The sequence below is a fragment of the Oncorhynchus clarkii genome, chromosome 31 (assembly GCF_045791955.1).
Source record: "Oncorhynchus clarkii lewisi isolate Uvic-CL-2024 chromosome 31, UVic_Ocla_1.0, whole genome shotgun sequence".
NCBI classification, from domain to species: Eukaryota; Metazoa; Chordata; class Actinopteri; order Salmoniformes; family Salmonidae; genus Oncorhynchus; species Oncorhynchus clarkii.
The window spans coordinates 26,047,665-26,070,613 of record NC_092177.1 but is presented as its reverse complement, the minus strand read 5'-3'; the positions used below and the strand labels follow the sequence as shown (position 1 = coordinate 26,070,613).

The following is a 22,949-nucleotide window of genomic DNA, read 5'->3' as shown; positions in this document are numbered from 1 at the left end:
GGGTAGAGGTGAGAGGTCAACCTACAGTGCCTACAGAAAGTATTCACACCGCTTAACTTATTCCACAATTTGCTGTGATACAGCCTGAATTCAAAATGGATGAAATAAATGTTCTCTCTCACCCATCTACTCACAATAACCCATAATGACAAAGTGAAAACATGTTTTTAGAAATGTACTAAATGTATTGAAAATGAAATAGACATCGAATTTACATAAGCGTTCACAGCCCTGAGGGACCTTACAGATAATTGAATGTGTGGGGTACATAGATGAGGAAGTCATTCAAAAATCATGTTAAACACTATTATTGAACACAGAGTGAGTCCTTGCAACTTATCATGTGACTTAAGCAACTGTTTACTCCTGAACTTATTTAGGCTTGTTATAACAAAGGGGATGAAAACTTATTGACTCAAGACATTTCAGTTATTCATTTTTAACACACACAGCAGCAGCAGTACGCAGACCGAGTTGGACCTATTGAAAAGGGCAGTGTGTTTACAGTCAGATATCAGGAAAGGTTATCTGACATCAAATGGTGCAGCAGTGTCTCAGCCAATCACACAGAGGGACCAGAGGCATTCTAACGAATCACAGACTGACAGCAGACCTTAACCACTCTACAGGTGAATGCTGATGGGACAGCTGACAACCTTGACATTTCAACAACGTGGACAACCTGTGAGCGGGAGTGTGTGTGTGGGTGTGTACGTGATGGAGTGTATGTGGAGGACTAGGTGCACGTGTCTAAGAGTGAGCCAGAACGTGTATTCTGATTGCATCGCAGCTGAAGTTCAGTTAGCTGTAATGATGAATATGGAGAAGCAGGTTCAGGGACACAAGAACAAGGTGACAGGAGAATCTGGACAGGTGAGTGGGTAGTGTGTGTGTCAAACAGCGCTCTGTGCCAGGACACCAGGTGGCTAGTCAGAGGGCATCTGTAACCCCTCCCCTTTCCTACCTCCTATCCACACCATGCCCATCCATCCCTCCTCCCCATCCATTCCTCCTCCCCATGCCCATCCATTCCTCTTCCCTTTCCCCATCCATTCCTCTTCCCCCTCCCCATCCATTCCTCTTCCTCCTCCCCATCCATTCCTCTTCCTCCTCCACATCCATTCCCCCTCCCCATCCATTCCCCCTCCCCATCCATTCCCCCTCCCCATCCATTCCTCCTCCCCATCCATTCCCCCTCCCCATCCATTCCTCCTCCCCATCCATTCCTCCTCCCCATCCATCCCCCTCCCCATCCATTCCTCTACCCCCTCCCTATCCATTCCTCTACCCCCTCCCCATCCATTCCCCCTCCCCATCCATTCCTCTTTCCCATCCATTCCTCCTCCCCCTCCCCATCCATTCCTCTTCCCCCTCCCCATCCATGCCCCCTCCCCATCCATTCCCCCTCCCCATCCATTCCTCTTCCCCATCCATTCCTCCTCCCATCCATTCCTCTTCCCCCTCCCCATCCATTCCTCTTCCCCCTCCCCATCCATTCCTCATTCCCTATCCATTCCTCTTCCCCATCCATTCCTCCTCCCCATGCCCATCCATTCCTCTTCCCCCTCCCCATCCATTCCTCCTCCCTATCCATTCCTCTTCCCCATCCATTCCTCCTGCCCATGCCCATCCATTCCTCCTCCCCATGCCCATCCATTCCTCTACCCCCTCCCCATCCATTCCTCTTCCCCCTCCCCATCCATTCCTCTTCCCCCTCCCCATCCATTCCTCTTCCCCCTCCCCATCCATTCCCCCTCCCCATCCATCCATTCCCCTTCCCCATCCATTCCTCCTGCCCATGCCCATCCATTCCTCCTCCCCATGCCCATCCATTCCTCTTCCCCCTCCCCATCCATTCCTCTCCCCCTCCCCATCCATTCCTCTTCCCCCTCCCCATCCATTCCTCCTGCCCATGCCCATCCATTCCTCCTCCCCATGCCCATCCATTCCTCCTCCCCATGCCCATCCATTCCTCCTCCCCATGCCCATCCATTCCTCCTCCCCATGCCCATCCATTCCTGTTCCCCATCCATTCTTCTTCCCCCTCCCCATCCATTCCTCCTCCCCATGCCCATCCATTCCTCCTTCCCATGCCCATCCATTCCTCCTCCCCATGCCCATCCATTCCTCTTCCCCATGCCCATCCATTCCTCTTCCCCATGCCCATCCATTCCTCTTCGCCATCCATTCCTCTTCCCCATCCATTCCTCCTTCCCCATCCATTCCTCCTTCCCATCCATTCCCCTCCCCATCCATTCCTCCTCCCCATGCCCATCCATTCCTCCTCCCCATGCCCATCCATTCCTTCTCCCCATGCCCATCCATTCCTCCTCCCCATGCCCATCCATTCCTCCTCCCCATGCCCATCCATTCCTCCTCCCCATGCCCATCCATTCCTCTACCCCATCCCCATCCATTCCTCCTCCTTCCCATGCCCATCCATTCCTCCTCCCCATGCCCATCCATTCCTCCTCCCCATGCCCATCCATTCCTCCTCCCCATGCCCATCCATTCCTCCTCCCCATGCCCATCCATTCTTCTTCCCCCTCCCCATCCATTCCTCCTCCCCATGCCCATCCATTCCTCCTCCATTCCTCCTCCTCCCCCCCATGCCCATCCATTCCTCTTTCCTCCTCCCATGCCCATCCATTCCTCCTCCCCATGCCCATCCATTCCTCCTCCATTCCATTCCTCCTCCCCATCCATTCCTCCTCCCCTCCATTCCTCCTCCCCATCCATTCCTCCTCCATGCCCATCCATTCCTTCCCCCCCCCCATCCATTCCTCCTCCCCATCCATCCAATCCTCCTCCCCATGCCCCATCCTCCTCCCCATGCCCATCCAATCCTCCTCCCCATGCCCATCCATTCCTCCTCCCCATGCCCATCCATTCCTCCTCCCCATCCATTCCTCCTCCCCATCCATTCCTCTTCCCCATCCCCATGCCCATCCATTCCACCTCCCCATGCCCATCCATTCCTCTTCCCCATGCCCATCCATTCCTCTTCCCCATCCATTCCTCCTCCCCATCCATTCCTCTTCCCCCTCCCCATCCATTCCTCTTCCCCCTCCCCATCCATTCCTCTTCCCCCTCCCCATCCATTCCTCTTCCCCCTCCCCATCCATTCCCCCTCCCCCTCCCTATCCATTCCTCTTCCCCATCCATTCCTCCTGCCCATGCCCATCCATTCCTCCTCCCCATGCCCATCCATTCCTCCTCCCCATGCCCATCCATTCCTCTTCCCCCTCCCCATCCATTCCTCTTCCCCCTCCCCATCCATTCCTCCTGGCCATGCCCATCCATTCCTCCTGGCCATGCCCATCCATTCCTCCTCCCCATGCCCATCCATTCCTCCTCCCCATGCCCATCCATTCCTCTTCCCCATGCCCATCCATTCCTGTTCCCCATCCATTCTTCTTCCCCCTCCCCATCCATTCCTCCTCCCCATGCCCATCCATTCCTCCTTCCCATGCCCATCCATTCCTCCTCCCCATGCCCATCCATTCCTCTTCCCCATGCCCATCCATTCCTCTTCCCCATGCCCATTCATTCCTCTTCGCCATCCATTCCTCTTCCCCATCCATTCCTCCTTCCCCATCCATTCCTCCTTCCCATCCATTCCCCTCCCCATCCATTCCTCCTCCCCATGCCCATCCATTCCTCCTCCCCATCCATTCCTCCTCCCCATGCCCATCCATTCCTCCTCCCCATGCCCATCCATTCCTTCTCCCCATGCCCATCCATTCCTTCTCCCCATGCCCATCCATTCCTCCTCCCCATGCCCATCCATTCCTCCTCCCCATGCCCATCCATTCCTCCTCCCCATGCCCATCCATTCCTCTACCCCATCCCCATCCATTCCTCCTCCCCCTCCATTCCTCCTTCCCATGCCCATCCATTCCTCCTCCCCATGCCCATCCATTCCTCCTCCCCATGCCCATCCATTCTTCTTCCCCCTCCCCATCCATTCCTCCTCCCCATGCCCATCCATTCCTCTTCCCCCTCCATTCCTCCTTCCCATGCCCATCCATTCCTCCTCCCCATGCCCATCCATTCCTCCTCCCCATGCCCATCCATTCTTCTTCCCCCTCCCCATCCATTCCTCCTCCCCATGCCCATCCATTCCTCCTCCCCATCCATTCCTCCCCCCCATGCCCATCCATTCCTCTTCCCCCATGCCCATCCATTCCCTCCCCCCCATGCCCATCCATTCCTCTTCCCCATCCATTCCTTCCCCTCCATTCCTCCTCCCCATCCATTCCTCCTCCATCCATTCCTCTTCCCCATCCATTCCTCCTCCCCATGCCCATCCATTCCTCCCCATCCATTCCTCCTCCCCATCCATTCCTCCTCCCCATCCATTCCTCCTCCCCATCCATTCCTCCTGCCCATCCATTCCTCTTCCCCCCATGCCCATCCATTCCTCTTCCCCCCATGCCCATCCATTCCTCTTCCCCATCCATTCCTCCTCCCCATCCATTCCTCCTCCCCATCCATTCCTCTCCCTCCCCATCCATTCCTCTTCCCCATCCATTCCTCTTCCCCATCCATTCCCCCTCCCCTTCCATTCCTCCTCCCCATGCCCATCCAATCCTCCTCCCCATCCTCCTCCTCCCCATGCCCATCCATTCCTCCTCCCCATGCCCATCCATTCCTCCTCCCCATGCCCATCCATTCCTCCTCCCCCCCATCCATTCCTCCTCCCCATCCATTCCTCCTCCCCATGCCCATCCATTCCTCCTCCCCATGCCCATCCATTCCTCCTCCCCATCCATCCTCTTCCCCATCCATTCCTCTTCCCCATCCATTCCTCTTCCCCATCCATTCCTCTTCCCCATCCATTCCTCCTCCCCATCCATTCCTCCTCCCCATCCATTCCTCCTCCCCATCCATTCCTCCTCCCCATCCATTCCTCTTCCCCATCCATTCCTCCTCCCCATGCCCATCCATTCCTCTTCCCCATGCCCATCCATTCCTCTTCCCCATGCCCATCCATTCCTCCTCCCCATCCATTCCTCCTCCCCATCCATTCCTCTTCCCCATCCATTCCTCTTCCCCATCCTCCCCCATCCATTCCTCTTCCCCATGCCCATCCATTCCTCTTCCCCATGCCCATCCATTCCATTCCTCCTCCCCATCCATTCCTCTTCCCCATCCATTCCTCCTCCCCATGCCCATCCATTCCTCTTCCCCATGCCCATCCATTCCTCTTCCCCATCCATTCCTCCTCCCCATCCATTCCTCTTCCCCATCAATTCCTCTTCCCCATGCCCATCCATTCCTCTTCCCCATGCCCATCCATTCCTCTTCCCCATGCCCATCCATTCCTCCTCCCCATGCACATCCATTCCTCTTCCCAATCCATTCCTCTTCCCCATCCATTCCCCTTCCCATCCATTCCCCCTCTTGCCCATCCATTCCTCTTCCCCATGCCCATCCATTCCTCTTTCCATTCCTCCTTCCATTCCCCTTCCCCCCCCATTCCTCAATCCTCCTCCCCATGCCCATCCATTCCCTTCCCCATCCATGCCCATCCATTCCTCTTCCCCCCATGCCCATCCATTCCTCTTCCCCATGCCCATCCATTCCTCTTCCCCATCCATTCCTCCTCCCCATCCATTCCTCCTCCCCATCCATTCCTCTCCCTCCCCATCCATTCCTCTTCCCCATCCATTCCTCTTCCCCATCCATTCCCCCTCCCCTTCCATTCCTCCTCCACATGCCCATCCAATCCTCCTCCCCATGCCCCCATCCATTTCCTCCCCATCCCCATCCATCCCCATGCCCATCCATTCCTCCTCCCCATCCATTCCTCCTCCCCATGCCCATCCATTCCTCCTCCCCATGCCCATCCATTCCTCTTCCCCATCCATTCCTCTTCCCCATCCATTCCTCATTTCCCCATCCATTCCTCCTCCCCATCCATTCCTCCTCCCCATCCATTCCTCCTCCCCATCCATTGCCCATCCTCCCCATCCATTCCTCCTCCCCATCCATTCCTCTTCCCCATCCATTCCTCCTCCCCATCCCCCCATCCATTCCTCCTCCCCATGCCCATCCATTCCTCTTCCCCATTCGCCCTCCCCATCCATTCCTCCTCCCCATCCATTCCTCTTCCCCATCCATTCCTCTTCCCCATCCATTCCTCTTCCCCATCCATTCCTCCTTCCCATCCATTCCTCCTCCCCATGCCCATCCATTCCTCTTCCCATCCATTCCTCTTCCCCATCCATTCCTCCTTCCCATGCCCATCCATCCCCATCCATTCCTCCTCCCCATGCCCATCCATTCCTCTTCCCCATGCCCATCCATTCCTCTTCCCCATCCATTCCTCCTCCCCATCCATTCCTCTTCCCCATCCATTCCTCTTCCCCATGCCCATCCATTCCTCTTCCCCATGCCCATCCATTCCTCTTCCCCATGCCCATCCATTCCTCCTCCCCATGCACATCCATTCCTCTTCCCAATCCATTCCTCTTCCCCATCCATTCCTCCTTCCCATGCCCATCCATTCCTCCTCCCCATCCATTCCTCTTCCCCATCCATTCGCCCTCCCCATCCATTCCCCCTCCCCTTCCCATCCATTCTTCTTCCCCATGCCCATCCATTCCTCTTCCCCATGCCCATCCATTCCTCTTCCCCATGCCCATCCATTCCTCTTCCCCATGCCCATCCATTCCTCTTCCCCATGCCCATCCATTCCTCTTCCCCATGCCCATCCATTCCTCCTCCCCATCCATTCCTCCTCCCCATCCATTCCTCTTCCCCATCCATTCCCCCTCCCCATCCATTCCCCATCCATTCCTCCTCCCCATCCATTCCCCTTCCCCATCCATTCCTCCTCCCCATCCATTCCTCTTCCCCATCCAATCCTCCTCCCCATGCCCATCCATTCCTCCTCCCCATGCCCATCCATTCCTCCTCCCCATGCCCATCCATTCCTCCTCCCCATCCATTTAACCCAGTGCATACTCTGTCTCTCAGAATGAGACAACAAGGCCAAAACAACACACACACCAGCCCTTGTACCCAACATCATTTGTGTGTTCTTACCTTTGGAGGCTGTGGGATGGATGGAATGGACATAGAAAGAGAAAGGGAGAGAGAGATGGAGCAGGAGACAAATCCATCATCATTATTAAGTCAACTTTACTGAGACAAGTGCACTGCTGTCAGGCAGGGATACACGAGCCAGAACACACATCCCTGCATAAACACACGTGCAACACACATCCCTGCATAAACACACGTGCACGGGGTGACACACATCCCTGCATAAACACACGTGCACGGGGTGACACACATCCCTGCATAAACACACGTGCACGGGGTGACACACATCCCTGCATAAACACACATGCACGGGGTGACACTCACTCTTGGTCTGGGAGGAGAAGGCCAAGGTGAGTTTGGCGAAGAGCTCGTTGTTCTCATAGCGATCCTCTTTGGTCTTAGTCCAGAAACTGTTTTCAGACAGATCCTCAAATCCAATCTGTTACACACAGAGAGAGAGAGGGGAGAGAGAGAGATAAATGCCTCACGAATCCTTTCAACAACCACCCTATGCAATTTAGCAAAAAAAAACATTAATCCATAAATCGAGCAATTAAGTGGGAGAAGGACAGAGAAAGAGCAGGAGGACCAGGGCGCTGAAAGAGAGGATGGAGAGAGACACAGAGGAGGAGGAAAGAAGGACAGAGAAAGAACAGGAGGACCAGGGCGCTGAAAGAGAGGATGGAGAGAGACACAGAGGAGGAGGAAAGAAGGAGAGAGAAAGAGCAGGAGGACCAGGGCGCTGAAAGAGAGGATGGAGAGAGACACAGAGGAGGAGGAAAGAAGGAGAGAGAAAGAGCAGGAGGACCAGGGCGCTGAAAGAGAGGATGGAGAGAGACACAGAGGAGGAGGAAAGAAGGACAGAGAAAGAGCAGGAGGACCAGGGCGCTGAAAGAGAGGATGGAGAGACACACGGAAGAGGAGGAGGTGAGAAGGAGAGAGAAAGAGGAGGAGGACCAAGGCGCTGAAAGAGAGGATGGAGAGACACACGGAGGAGGAGGAAAGAAGGACAGAGAAAGAGCAGGAGGACCAGGGCGCTGAAAGAGGATGGAGAGAGAGATGGAGGAGGAGAGAAGGACAGAGAAAGAACAGGAGGACCAGGGCGCTGAAAGAGAGGATGGAGAGACACACGGAGGAGGAGGGGGTGAGAAGGAGAGAGAAAGAACAGGAGGACCAGGGCGCTGAAAGAGAGGATGGAGAGACACACGGAGGAGGAGGTGAGAAGGAGAGAGAAAGAGCAGGAGGACCAGGGCGCTGAAAGAGAGGATGGAGAGACACACGGAGGAGGAGAGAAGGACAGAAAAAGAGCAGGAGGACCAGGGCGCTGAAAGAGAGGATGGAGAGACACACGGAGGAGGAGGAGGTGAGAAGCAGAGAGAAAGAGCAGGAGGACCAGGGCGCTGAAAGAGAGGATGGAGAAACACACGAAGGAGGAGGAAAGAAGGACAGAGAAAGAGCAGGAGGACCAGGGCGCTGAAAGAGAGGATGGAGAGACACACGGAGGAGGAGGAGGTGAGAAGGAGAGAAAGAGCAGGAGGACCAGGGCGCTGAAAGAGAGGATGGAGAGACACACGGAGGAGGTGAGGACAGAGAAAGAGCAGGAGAACCAGGGCACTGAAAGAGAGGATGGAGAGACACACGGAGGAGGAGAGAAGGACAGAGAAAGAGCAGGAGGACCAGGGCGCTGAAAGAGGATGGAGAGACACACGGAGGAGGAAGGAAAGAAGGACAGAGAAAGAGCAGGAGGAAAATGGCGCTGAAAGAGAGGATGGAGAGAGAGACGGAGGAGGAAAGAAAGACAGAAAGAGCAGGAGGACCAGGGCGCTGAAAGAGGATGGAGAGACACACGGAGGAGGAGGAGGTGAGAAGAAGAGAGAAATAGCAGGAGGACCAGGGCGCTGAAAGAGGATGGAGAGACACACGGAGGAGGAGGAAAGAAGGACAGAGAAAGAGCAGGAGGACCAGGGCGCTGAAAGAGAGGATGGAGAGAGAGACGGAGGAGAGAAAGAGCAGGAGGACCAGGGCGCTGAAAGAGAGGATGGAGAGACACACGGAGGAGGAGAGAAGGACAGAGAAAGAGCAGGAGGACCAGGGCGCTGAAAGAGGATGGAGAGACACACGGAGGAGGAAAGAAGGACAGAGAAAGAGCAGGAGGACAAGGGCGCTGAAAGAGAGGATGGAGAGAGAGACGGAGGAGGAAAGAAAGACAGAAAGAGCAGGAGGACCAGGGCGCTGAAAGAGGATGGAGAGACACATGGAGGAGGAGGAGGTGAGAAGAAGAGAGAAATAGCAGGAGGACCAGGGCGCTGAAAGAGGATGGAGAGACACACGGAGGAGGAGGAAAGAAGGACAGAGAAAGAGCAGGAGGACCAGGGCGCTGAAAGAGAGGATGGAGAGAGAGACGGAGGAGAGAAGGACAGAGAAAGAGCAGGAGGACCAGGGCGCTGAAAGAGAGGATGGAGAGACACACGGAGGAGGAGAGAAGGACAGAGAAAGAGCAGGAGGACCAGGGCACTGAAAGAGAGGATGGAGAGACACACGGAGGAGGAGAGAAGGACAGAGAAAGAGCAGGAGGACCAGGGCACTGAAAGAGAGGATGGAGAGACACACGGAGCAGGAGAGAAGGACAGAGAAAGAGCAGGAGGACCAGGGCGCTGAAAGAGTATGGAGAGACACACGGAGGAGGAGGAGGAAAGAAGGACAGAGAAAGAGCAGGAGGACCAGGGCGCTGAAAGAGAGGATGGAGAGAGAGACGGAGGAGGAAAGAAGGACAGAGAAAGAGCAGGAGGACCAGGGCGCTGAAAGAGAGGATGGAGAGAGAGACAGAGGAGGAGAGGAGCAAGCTAGTCATTTCCCTACTCCTCATTCTCCTTCAGAGAGCGAGGATTCCATTCCCTTTATCCTCCTCTTCTCCCCCCCCCCATTATCCTCCCCTCCCTGTTATCCCCTCCTTTCCCCCTTATCCTCCTCCTCTCACCCTTAATCCTCCCCTCCCTTCATCCTCCTCTCTTTTTTCTAGCTATATTGCTAATTTTCTTCTTTCTCTCTTCCAATAATCACCACCTCATAATAAACTGCCTTCAGAGAGCGAGAACCAGAGAGACAGAGCGAGAACCAGAGAGACAGAGCGAGAACCAGAGAGACAGAGCGAGAACCAGAGAGACAGAGCAAGAGAGAGAGAGAGACAGAGAGAGAGAGAGATACAGAGAGATAGACAGCGAGAAAGACACAGAGAGAGAAAGAGAGACACAGAGAGAGAAAGAGACACAGAGAGATAAAGAGAGACAGAGAGATAAAGAGAGACAGAGAGAGAAAGAGAGACAGAGAGAGAAAGAGAGACAGAGAGAGAAAGAGACACAGAGAGAGAAAGAGACACAGAGAGAGAAAGAGACACAGAGAGAGAAAGAGACACAGAGAGAGAAAGAGACACAGAGAGAGAAAGAGACACAGAGAGAGAGAGGTAAAACATACAACATTATAAAATCCATGAACACAAACAACAAGTGTGCGGTTAAAATAGGCAAAAAACACACATTTCTTCCCACAAGGCCATGGGGTGAGACAGGGATGCAGCTTAAGCCCCACCCTCTTCAACATATATATCAACGAGTTGGCGCGGGCACTAGAAAAGTCTGCAGCACCCGGCCTCACCCTACTAGAATCTGAAGTCAAATGTCTACTGCTGATGTCACCAACCAAGGAGGGCCTATAGCAGCACCTAGATCTTCTGCACAGATTCTGTCAGACCTGGGCCCTGACAGTAAATCTAAGTAAGACTAAAAATAATGGTGTTCCAAAAAAGGTCCAGTCGCCAGGACCACAAATACAAATTCCATCTAGACACTGTTGCCCTAGAGCACACAAAAACCTATACATACCTCGGCCTAAACATCAGGTAACTTCCACAAAGCTGTGAACGATCTGAGAGACCAGGCAAGAAGGGCATTCTATGCCATCAAAAGGAACATAACATTCAACATACCAATTAGGATCTGGCTAAAAATACTTGCATCAGTCATAGATCCCATTGCCCTTTATGGTTGTGAGGTCTGGGGTCCGCTCACCAACCAAGAATTCACAAAATGGGACAAACATCAAATTGAGACTCTGCATGCAGAATTCTGCAAAAATATCACAGAGCAGAATTAAGCCGATACCCGCTAACTATCAAAATCCAGAAAAGAGCCGTTAAATTCTAGCACTACCTAAAAGGAAGCGATTCCCATACCTTCCATAACAAAGCCATCACCTACAGAGAGATGAACCTGGAGAAGAGTCCCCTAAGAAAGCTGGTCCTGGGGCTCTGTTCACAAACACAAACAGACCCCACAGAGCCCCAGGACAGCAACACAATTATACCCAACCAAATCATGAGAAAACAAAAAGATAATTATTTCCAATGTGTCAACTAATTAACAAAAAAACAGAGCAAACTAGACTGCTATTTGGCCCTAAACAGAGAGTACACAGTGGCAGAATACCTGACCACTGTGATTGACCCAAACTTAAGGAAAGCTTTGACTACGTACAGACTCAGTGATGTCATGAAGTTGCCCTCTTAGGACACCGCGAGCACCATCCCCCTACCTCGGCACCATCGCTCTCTGTCTCCTACACCCAGGCTGCTGTGGTCAGAGAGGTCGTAAATTCCTGGATGAGATTATCTCCTCTTTGCCACAGTATAGAGTGAGAGTGAGTTTCATAGAGAGAACAAAGGAATTTCTTCCACCTCACAGAACTGGAGAACCGAATTACATTTATGTTCTGGAGAAGGTATAAAAGATTGGTGAAGAATCCAGCTACGAACTGATCCGTTTGGTACAATTTGGTGAGGCTCATGGGAGACAATACGGCCACATTACCATAACGCTGTTTACACAATAGCCTCAGTTATGAGGTTTACATCTAATCGTTGTATAAGATGAATGAGTGAGGATGATACTGTTTGCGAAATTGTGTAATGTGATTTTGGACTGTTTAATGAAGGAAACTCCAATTCCCTTTGGAGTTTAACTAAATCAGAGGACCGCCCATGAGCACAGTTATGGTCTGGCGTCATTGCAATTGTAAATGAGAACTTGTTCTCAACTTGCCTACCCGGTTAAATAAAGGTGAAATAAATAAATGGGACAGGCCCTTTTCTGCTCTTCCGAATAAAACACCCACCTAGGTTTTCTATCACCAGACCAGTTTACCTCGATAACGAGATTAGGGCCAAGGTTTGAGAGGAGACCGAGCTTACCTCAATTACGAGATGGCTAAAGGTTGCAGATGAGCTAACCACGAGAGGGCCAAGGTTTGAGTAGATGGCTGAATCTTTTATCCATACCACGTGATTAAACTCTTAGACTATTGATACCGACAGAATAAGAACAAGTCTTTGATATTAATTACTAGTCTGCAGCTAGGCATTCGGTATCATTGAACGCGAAGACCGACAACCTCCGAAACATCTAACCTATGACGACATGAATGAATGTCACTCTGAACTATCCATTCTAACCACGACAGAGAGAGCGAAAGAGGACAAACTCTCCAACAGAAACAAACTTTTCAACAGAGATCCCGACAACACACTGAGCGTAAATATATATTGATTGCAATTATTCCCCAATGAGTGGGTGTTCATGTGCAAAGGATTAGCATTTCAATTGTTATAATATTCAACTCTGTAGTGACTTCTCAGCTGACCCCCACTCCCCTTTTGTCTAACAAGCCGCCATGCCGGTTTAGCCCACTAGGGCACAACCGCTATCATTTATTTGTAACCGTATCTACTGTTTGTTACGCATTTCTGTGAATTAGTTAGTAAATAAATGATTTTAAGACAATTGATGTACGGATGACTCGTAGTGAAGACTGGGTTCGTGCAGACGTTTGGAATGAGACTAACTTGAGGTAAATAATAATTCATTAATTAGAAGACTAATTGATCAGATATTAAAATATCTGAAAGTTATATTAGGAAAATTATAACTTTGTAATCTGAATATTATCCTTGGTGCCCCGACTTCCTAGTTAATTACAGTTACATGATTAATCAGTTTAATTCCGTAATAATAATTAGAGAGTTATTTGATAAATAAGTCAGTTTTAATGATGCCAAAGACATGACAGTGAGCATAGCCTTGCTATTGAGAAAGGCCAACGTAGGCAGACATAGCTCTCAAGAGAAGACAGGCTGTGCACACTGCCCACAAAATGAGGTGGAAACTGAGCTGCACTTCTTAACCTCCTGCTCAAAGTATGACCATAGAGACACATATTTCCCTAAAATTACACAGATCCAAAGAATTCGAAAACAAACTCAAGTTTAATAAACTCCCATATCTACTGGGTGAAATGCCAAAATGTGCCATCACAGCAGCAAGATTTGTGACCTGTTGCTAGAGGTCGACCGATTAATTAGGGCCGATTTCAAGTTTTCATAACAATCGGTAATCCGTATTTTTGGGCGCCCCCGATTTGCCGATTTTTTAAAAATAATTGTAAAAAAATATATATATCAACCTAGTATAAATAAAGCTATATGTTTTGTTTTATAGCTTTATTTAACTAGGCAAGTCAGTTAAGAACACATTCTTATTTTCAATGACGGCCTAGGAACAGTGGGTTAACTGCCTCGTTCAGGGGCAGAACGACAGATTTTCACCTTGTCGGCTCGGGGGATCCAATCTTGCAACCTTACAGTTAACTAGTTCAACGCAATAACGACCTGCCTCTCTCTCATTGCACTCCACAAGGAGACTGACTGCCTGTTACGCGAATGCAGTAAGCCAAGGTAAGTTGCTAGCTTGCATTAAACTTCTCATAAAAAACAATCAATCATAATCACTAGTTAACTACACATGATTGATGATATTACTAGATATTATCTAGCGTGTCCTGCGTTGCATATAATCTGACTGAGCATACAAGCATCTAAGTATCTGACTGAGCGGTGGTAGGCAGAAGCAGGCGCGCAAACATTCATTCAAATAGCACTTTTGTGCGTTTTGCCAGCAGCTCTTCGTTGTGCGTCAAGCATTGCGCGGGAAATAGTCCTATAATAACTACAACCTAAAACTTCTTACCTGGGAATATTGAAGTCTCATGTTAAAAGGAACCACCAGCTTTCATATGTTTTCATGTTCTGAGCAAGGAACTTAAACGTTAGCTTTCTTACATAGCACATACTGTACTTTTACTTTCTTCATCAACACTTTGTTTTTGCATTATTTAAACCAAATTGAACATGCTTCATTATTTATTTGAGGCTAAATTGATTTTATTGATGTATTATATTAAAGTTAAAATAGGTGTTAATTCAGTTTTGTTGTAATTGTCATAACAAATAAAAAATATACAAAAATCATAATCGTCCAATTAATCGGTATCGGCTTTTTTGGTCCTCCAATAATTGGTATCGGCGTTGAAAGATCATAATCGGTCAACCTCTCTCTACCTGTTGCTACAAGAAAAGGTCAACCAGTGAAGAACAAACACCCTTGTAAATTCAACCCATATGTATGCTAATTTATTTTCCCTTTTGTACATCGTTACAACACTATATATAAATATGACATTTGTAATGTCTTTATTGTTTTGAAACTTCTGTATGTGTAACGTTTACTGTTCGTTTTTATTGTTTATTTCACTTTTGTATATTATCTACTTCACTTGCTTTGGCAATGTTCACATATGTTCCACATGCCAATAAAGCCCCTTGAATTGAAATGAGACAGACAGAAAGACACACAGAGAGAGAAAATAGAGAACAACAACGAGACCGAGAACAAGACTGAGAAAACAAACAATCTATGAAGAGAGACCGAGAGAGACGCCGGCCGAGAGAGAGACGCCGGCCGAGAGAGAGACGCCGGCCGAGAGAGAGACAGAAAGAGAGAAAATGGAGAGAAAGATCAGGGAGGCTGGCCAGGAGACGTGTGCAGCCTGAGGGCATTCCATCAGTGCTGAGCTCAGCCAACGCACCCGTGAGGTCATCACCTTGCCACCCTGCCTGCAGCATCAAGCGGTGTGTGTGTGTGGACAGCAGAGAAGGAAAAGGGTCAGGGGCCAGAGTGGGTTGACGGTGGAGTTGTTTCACTGGGCCGAGTAACGAGGGATAGGAGGAGGAGGAAAAGGAGAAGAGAAGTGCAGATGGCGCTGCTGCAGTGCCCCAGAAGCGAGGGATGAGGGGTGTGATGGGGGGGGGTCATTTGTGAGGTTGTTGTTATTGGCCTTGAGCAGTATTGGAGTGGAGTGATGGGTAGAGGTGAGAGGTCAACCTACAGTGCCTACAGAAAGTATTCACACCGCTTAACTTATTCCACAATTTGCTGTGATACAGCCTGAATTCAAAATGGATGAAATAAATGTTCTCTCTCACCCATCTACTCACAATAACCCATAATGACAAAGTGAAAACATGTTTTTAGAAATGTACTAAATGTATTGAAAATGAAGTAGACATCTAATTTACATAAGTATTCACACCCCTGAGTCAATGCGTTGTAGAAGCACCTTTCTTAGGGATTACAGCTGTTAGTTTTCTGGGTAAATCTCTAAGAACCTTCCACATCTGGATTGTGTAAAATTTATCAAACTGGTTGTTGATCATTCCTCGACAACCATCAGGTCTTGCCATAGGTTTTCAAGCAGATTTGAATCAAAACTTAAATATGTAACAACTTCTTGGAAAGCAACTCCAGTGTAGATTATGTTTTGGGTTATTGTCCTGGTGAAAGGTGAATGTATCTCTCAGTGTCTGGTGGGAAATAGACAACCAGGTTTTCCTCTAGGATTTTGCCTATGCTTAGCTCCATTCTGTTTCTTTTTATCCTGAAAAACTCCACAGTCCTTACCGATTACAAGCATACCCATAACATGATGCAGCCACTAGTATATCCTTGAAAATATGGAGTAATGTGGGGCGGCAGGGTAGCCTAGTGGTTAGAGCGTTGGACTAGTAAACGGAAGGTTGCAAGTTCAAATCCCCAAGCTGACAAGGTACAAATCTGTTGTTCTGCACCTGAACAAGCAGTTCCTAGGTCGTCATTGAAAATAAGAATTTGTTCTTAACTGACTTGCCTAGTTAAATAAAATTGTTGTATTGGATTTGTCCCAAACATAACTTTTTAGTCAGGACAAAAAAGTGAATTGCTTTTCCACTTTTGCCACTATTATTTTAGTGCCTTGTTGCAAACAGGATGCAAATTATGGAATAATTATATTCTGTACAGGCTTCCTTCTTTTCACTCAGTCAATTAGGTTAGTATTGTGGAGTAACTACAATGTTGTTGATCCATCCTCAGTTCTCCTATCCATATATTTATATGAATATATTCTTATTCCATCCCTTAGATGTGTGTATTAGGTAGTTGTTGTGGAATTGTTAGATTACTTGTTTGATATTACTGCACGGTCGGAACAAGAAATATGTGTTCACATATGTGACCCTTTCATTACCCAAGATGCTTCTGGGAGGGGATGTGGGGGTGAGGAAGGGGGAAAGAATGTGATACAGGGGCTAGAGAAATAAAATGCTAATTTAAATGACAAAAGAATGCTGTCCTTTCTTGAAGCTATTTAATTATCTTTCACCAGCACAGTTAAAAGAAGCATCTTATTAAAAAATACATTTCTGTGACATCCTCGTCAAAGGGCCGAACGAACAAAGAGAACAGAGATTTGGGGAGAGCGAGGGAGAAAGAACGAGAGAGAGACTAAACACAGATGAACTCTGCTGAAGCTATTAAACAGTAGCTTTAGGCTAAAGAGAGACAGGGCCATTCTGATGTTTTAACCATCGCAAATGAGAGAGAGGAGGAGAACATGGAACAGTCCACACACACACACACACTCATGAAAGAACAGAGGCAGACATTCACACACACAGTCATATACACTCACATATGGTCACGGGCTTAGTATTCACACACACACACACACACACACACACACACACACACACACACACACGCGGTCAAGAGCTTTGCAGTTGTTATTCCAGACTCTAATTGGGCACACTAATAAAGGACAGAACACACACACACACACACACACACACACACACACACACACACTCACCAACTTTTAGTGCAGTTTTAGAAGAGACACTGACAATCACATCTTTCCTCATGTTCTCACCATCTAACATATGCACACCCAACCTCACCTTGCTCCAGTTGGCTCTCTTCAGCTGCACCTCAGGCTTGTACTCCTTCTTGGGTGCCAGGCCGAAGGGCAGAGGGGGTGGCACAGAGGCGCCCCAGCCCCCCATTCCAGGTGGTGGCGGGGGCATACCGGCCATCCCTGGTGGAGGAGGGGGCGGCGGGGGCAAACCAGCCATCCCAGGGAGAGGAGGGGGCGGCGGGGGCATACCGGCCATCCCAGGGAGAGGAGGGGGCGGCGGGGGCATACCGGCCATCCCAGGGAGAGGAGGGGGCGGCGGGGGCATACCGGCCATCCCAGGGAGAGGAGGGGGCGGCGGGGGGGAGAGGAGGGGGCGGCGGGGGCATACCGGCCATCCCAGGGAGAGGAGGGGGCGGCGGGGGCATACCGGCCATCCCAGGGAGAGGAGGGGGTGGAGGGGGACCGGGGATACCTGGTAAGGGCGGGGGAGGTGGGGGACTGGGCATACCCAGGAGGGGAGGAGGGAGGCCTGCTTGGCCGGGTAGGGGTGGAGGGGGAGGGGGCATGCCGGTTTGTCCCGGGAGGGGAGGTGGGAGACCACCTTGGCCTGGTAGAGGAGGAGCAGGACCACTTGGGACATGGACGATGACCACTGTAGCCTTGGCCTCCTTCAGATCCTTATTGAGCTTCTCTATCTGGAGAGAGACGGGCGGAGAGAGCGAGCGAGAGACGGGCGGAGAGAGCGAGCGAGAGACGGGCGGAGAGAGCGAGCGAGAGACGGGCGGAGAGAGCGAGCGAGAGACGGGCGGAGAGAGCGAGCGAGAGACGGGAGGAGAGAGCGAGCGAGAGACGGGCGGAGAGAGCGAGCGAGAGACGGGCGGAGAGAGCGAGCGAGAGACGGGCGGAGAGAGCGAGCGAGAGACGGGCGGAGAGAGCGAGCGAGAGACGGGCGGAGAGAGCGAGCGAGAGACGGGAGGAGAGAGCGAGCGAGAGACGGGCGGAGAGAGCGAGCGAGAGACGGGCGGAGAGAGCGAGCGAGAGACGGGCGGAGAGAGCGAGCGAGAGACGGGCGGAGAGAGCGAGCGAGAGACGGGCGGAGAGAGAGAGCGAGAGACGGGAGGAGAGAGAGAGCGAGAGACGGGCGGAGAGAGCGAGCGAGAGACGGGCGGAGAGAGCGAGCGAGAGCGAGCGAGCGAGCCGTGGAGAGAGAGAGCGAGCGAGCGAGCCGTGGAGAGAGAGAGCGAGCGAGCGAGCCGTGGAGAGAGAGAGCGAGCGAGCGAGCCGTGGAGAGAGAGAGAGCGAGCGAGCGAGCCGTGGAGAGAGCGAGCGAGCGAGCCGGGAGAGAGAGAGCGAGCGAGACGGGCGGAGAGAGCGAGCGAGCGAGCCGGGAGAGAGAGAGCGAGCGAGCGAGCCGGGAGAGAGAGAGCGAGCGAGCGAGCCGGGAGAGAGAGAGCGAGCGAGCGAGCCGGGAGAGAGAGAGCGAGCGAGCGAGCCGTGGAGAGAGAGAGCGAGCGAGCGAGCCGTGGAGAGAGAGAGCGAGCGAGCGAGCCGTGGAGAGAGAGAGCGAGCGAGCGAGCCGTGGAGAGAGAGCGAGCGAGCCGTGGAGAGAGAGCGAGCGAGCGAGCCGTGAGAGAGAGAGAGCGAGCGAGCGAGCCGTGGAGAGAGAGCGAGCGAGCGAGCCGTGGAGAGAGAGCGAGCGAGCGAGCCGTGGAGAGAGAGAGAGCGAGCGAGCGAGCCGTGGAGAGAGAGAGCGAGCGAGCGAGCCGTGGAGAGAGAGAGCGAGCGAGCGAGCCGTGGAGAGAGAGAGCGAGCGAGCGAGCCGTGGAGAGAGAGCGAGCGAGCGAGCCGTGGAGAGAGAGCGAGCGAGCGAGCCGTGGAGAGAGAGAGCGAGCGAGCGAGCCGTGGAGAGAGAGAGCGAGCGAGCGAGCCGTGGAGAGAGGGCGAGCGAGCGAGCCGTGGAGAGAGGGCGAGCGAGCGAGCCGTGGAGAGAGCGAGCGAGCGAGACGGGAGAGAGCGAGCGAGCGAGCGAGACGGGAGAGAGCGAGCGAGCGAGACGGGAGAGAGCGAGCGAGCGAGATAGACGGGAGAGAGCGAGCGAGAGAGAGAGACGGGAGAGAGCGAGCGAGAGAGAGAGACGGGAGAGAGCGAGCGAGAGAGAGAGACGGGAGAGAGCGAGCGAGAGAGACGGGAGAGAGCGAGCGAGAGAGAGAGACGGGAGAGAGCGAGCGAGAGAGAGAGACGGGAGAGAGCGAGCGAGAGAGACGGGAGAGAGCGAGCGAGAGAGACGGGAGAGAGCGAGCAAGAGAGACGGGAGAGAGCGAGCGAGAGAGACGGGAGAGAGCGAGCGAGAGAGAGAAAGATGGGGAGAGAGCGAGCGAGCGAGAGAAAGATGGGGAGAGAGCGAGAGAAAGATGGGGAGAGAGTAGTTTCTGTTAATGGTAATCCCATTTCAACTACTACTATCATTATCGCTGTTGGCCCCACCATTGTTAAATTATTAATATAAAAACAATGTAAGTAATTTAACTTGCCTCATCAATAAAGTCTATTGAATTGAATTTAAATTGAGAAAGAGATTTCAACAGAGAAGATTTCAAGCCTGAAAGATTATGCTAATACACCATGAGAGAAGACTTCCTTCTCTGTATTTCTAGTGTGTGTGTGTGTTCTACATATGAAGACTCTCTGGATCGGGCTCAAATGGAGGAGGGAGTGAATGATCTGTCGATGAGGGTTTTGATGTTTGTGTTGACGTGGGGACAGCCAGTTGGACGTGAGAGACCATGAGATGATTCTGCTGGCCTCAGCCTGTTGGGGAAGGGACCTGCCAAGGTCTGTGTGGAGCCATAAGACACATAGTTATGCGGACACACACACACAATGATGCGGGTAGACTGTTTAGGCCTGTGTGTTTTAGATGGTACATGCTCAGTGTGTCACTATGACGCAGGGTCCAGCTGGACTAACACCAGGACACTGACAGGTACACCTCTCCTCCTCCCTCTGTGTCAGGTGAGTGGACCACTTCTTATGAGCTACTTGGAGCTCCTATTACTTTCCCCTTTACTCCTATTGGTCATGGGGAGCTCTCTACTCGATTCTTATTGGTCAAGGGGAGTTTTCTACTCGGTTCTTATTGGTAGAGTAATACAACTTGGAGCTCTGGGTTTTCACATCGCTATCTTAAGATGAAAGCACTAAGTGGCTCCGGATAAGCATGTCTGTTAAATGACTGAAGGGTTCTCTCTGTGTGAGTGAGTACCTCTTCATTGAGCGTGTTGATCTGCTCCATTAGGCTCTGGTTCTCTGTCTCGCTCTCCTGCTTCTCAGATCCCAGAGTCTCCTTTTCAGCCGCCAGCTCATGGACTCTGTGCTCATAGTCTCCTTCCATTTTCTTCAGCTCTACCTGCAGCTCATGGCGTGCTGTCAGCTCTGCATCCAGCTACAGGAGAGAAGGCACACAGTCAGCTCTGCATCCAGCTACAGGAGAGAAGGCACACAGTCAGCTCTGTATCCAGCTACAGGAGAGAAGGCACACAGTCAGCTCTGCATCCAGCTACAGGAGAGAAGACACACAGTCAGCTCTGCATCCAGCTACAGGAGAGAAGACACACAGTCAGCTCTGCATCCAGCTACAGGAGAGAAGACACACAGTCAGCTCTGCATCCAGCTACAGGAGAGAGAACACACAGTCATCTCTGTATCCAGCTACAGGAGAGAAATCACATTGTCAGCAAGGTACTTCACCCTAATTACTCCAGGGTCACCGTTGACAATGGCAGACCCTGCCTCCACTCTCTGGGGGAGTTGGGATATGCAAAATACTTCCTTCAATACAAAAGCATTTAAAGTACTTATTGCATGCATTAGGACAAAGAGTTAGATAGAAACCGTATATAAAGGGTTAAAAGCACTCTGGGCTCAGAATCCAGTTACTGAATGAGAGAACAGGGTTAAAAACAGACACAGCTTAGTGTCCAGCTACACTGGAGAGAACACACGGTCCCACACACACACACACACACACACACACACGGTCCCACACGCTCCCCCACACACACGGTCCCACACACACGGTCCCACACACACACGGTCCCACACGCTCCCCCACACACACGGTCCCACACACACGGTCCCACACACACGGTCCCACACACACACACACACACACACACACACACGGTCCCACACACGGTCCCACACACACACACACGGTCCCCCACACACACGGTCCCACACACACAAACACGGTCCCACACACACACACGGCCCCACACACACACACGGCCCCACACACACACACACGGCCCCACACACACACACGACCCCACACACACACGGTACCACACACACACACACACACACACAGTCCCAAATATCCACGGTCCCACACACACACGGTCCCACCCATACACACACACACACACCCACACACACACACACACACGGTCCCACCCACACACACACACACGGTCCCACCCACACACACACACGGTCCCACCCACACACGGTCCCCCCCCCCCACACACACACACACACACACACACGGTCCCACCCACACACACACGGTCCCACCCACACACACACACGGTCACACCCACACACGGTCCCACCCACACACCCACACGGTCCCACCCACACACACACACGGTCCCACCCACACACACACACACGGTCCACCCACACACACACACACGGTCCAACCCACACACACACACTGTCCCACCCACACACACGGTCCCAACCACACGGTCCCACACACACACACACACACACACACACACACGGTCCCACACACACACACACGGTCCCACACACACACACATACACACGGTCCCACACACACACACACACGGTCCCACACACACAGTCCCACACACACACACAAACACGGTCCCACACACACACATGGCCACACACACACACACGGCCCCACACACACACGGTACACACACACACACACACACACACAGTCCCACATATCCACGGTCCCACCCACACACACACGGTCCCACCCATACCCACACACACACACGGTCCCACCCACACACACACACGGTCCCACACACACACGGTCCCACACACACACGGCCCCACACACACACACACGGTCCCACACACACGGTCCCACACACACACACACACACGGTCCCACCCACACACACGGTCCCACCCACACACACGGTCCCACCCACGGTCCCACCCACACACACACACACGGTCCCACCCACACACACGGTCCCACACACACACACACGGTCCCCATACACACACGGTCCCACACACACACGGTCCCACACACACACACGGTCCCACACACACACACGGTCCCACACACACACACGGCCCCACACACACACACACACACACACACCCACACACACACACACACACACACACACACACACACACACACACACGGTCCCACACACACACGCACGCGGTCCCACACACACACACATGCGCGGTCCCACACACACACACACACACACACACACACACACACACGCGGTCCCACACACACACACACACACGCGGTCCCACACACACGGTCGGGTTGGTGTTTAACTTGCAGACACTAGACTTCCTCCTCTTTCTGACAGTCTCATCCTGCTAGTAATGATCATAACAACCAATGTGTGTGTGTGAGTTGCAGAGACTGATTGTGATTGTCCATATTTCCAGAGAATGGGTATGTTTACGTGAGTTTTCATGTAATGGGACAGAATGTGAGAGTGTGCGTGTGTAAGAGAGAGAGAGAGATGGGGATAGTTTCAGCTCAC

The 22,949-nt window shown here is 52.0% G+C and overlaps 1 pseudogene; it reads right to left on the bottom strand.

The window, feature by feature from the left end:
* The window catches only part of LOC139390839 (protein diaphanous homolog 1-like), a 91,197-nt pseudogene that overhangs the window by 12,098 nt on the left and 56,150 nt on the right, over positions 1–22,949 (bottom strand).